Genomic DNA, 1,019 nt, shown 5'->3' on the forward strand with positions numbered 1-1,019 from the left:
GGGGAAACATTATGCTTTGGGGCTGTTTTTCTGCTAAGGGTACAAGACAACTTCACCGCATTGAGGGGCAAATGGACGGGGCCATGTACTGTAAAATCTTGGACGAGAACCTCCTTCCCTCAGCCAGAACACTGAAGATGACCTTTATATAATGTGTTTTTTTCCTGGATTTTGTGGTTAGTATTCTGACTCTATACGTTAAAATAATCCTACCATAAAAATTACAGACCCTTCATTTCTTTGTAAGTGGGCAAACTTACAAAATCAGCAGGGGACCAAATAAATATTTTCCCCACTGTGTATATAAAAAGATAACCCAAGTAAATACAAAACGCAGTTTTGATATAATGATTTCAGGGATTAAAGTATCGTCGCTACGACAGATTTCCGTCAGTTCATAAAGACAGTCGCTTGCTTCATTCCTGAATGATTCAGCCGTTCGAACGAGTCAATTGAATGAATGATTCAAACAAACACAAAATGAAAGTAAAGCGGCAGCCCCTAAAATAAAATCCAAGCCTGGTCCTCTCTCCTCTTTCACTGTCGTAACTCCTCCTTTTATCCTTCCGGAGCTCCTCCGTGGGACTCGAGACCGGTGAGTGGTGCAGGTGTCGCTCATTATCAATTACTCCACCGGCCTCACTCCGTTCCCACGGCTCTCGGCCCCGCCCCCACTCGTCACAATGTAATCCTTCCGGAGCTCCTCCGTGGGACTCGAGACCGGTGAGTGGTGCAGGTGTCGCTCATTATCAATTACTCCACCGGCCTCACTCCGTTCCCACGGCTCTCGCCCCCGCCCCCACTCGTCACAATGTAATAATAGATAAATGAAATGTGCACTGTTTTTATTTTTATTTTTTTGCATGATTCCCAATTATTTATATTCATGATTTCTAGTATTTGTACAGGCTTTACATTTTTATTTCAGTGTTGTAATTAGCAATTCATTAAATTTTGTTACGTGACAGAGTTAATTAAAGTTTCTTAAGGGTCAAGATCATGTTATCTGCATCTCCTGC

The sequence above is a fragment of the Sinocyclocheilus rhinocerous genome, unplaced genomic scaffold (genome assembly GCF_001515625.1).
Source record: "Sinocyclocheilus rhinocerous isolate Xijiao unplaced genomic scaffold, SAMN03320098_v1.1 scaffold146, whole genome shotgun sequence".
NCBI classification, from domain to species: Eukaryota; Metazoa; Chordata; class Actinopteri; order Cypriniformes; family Cyprinidae; genus Sinocyclocheilus; species Sinocyclocheilus rhinocerous.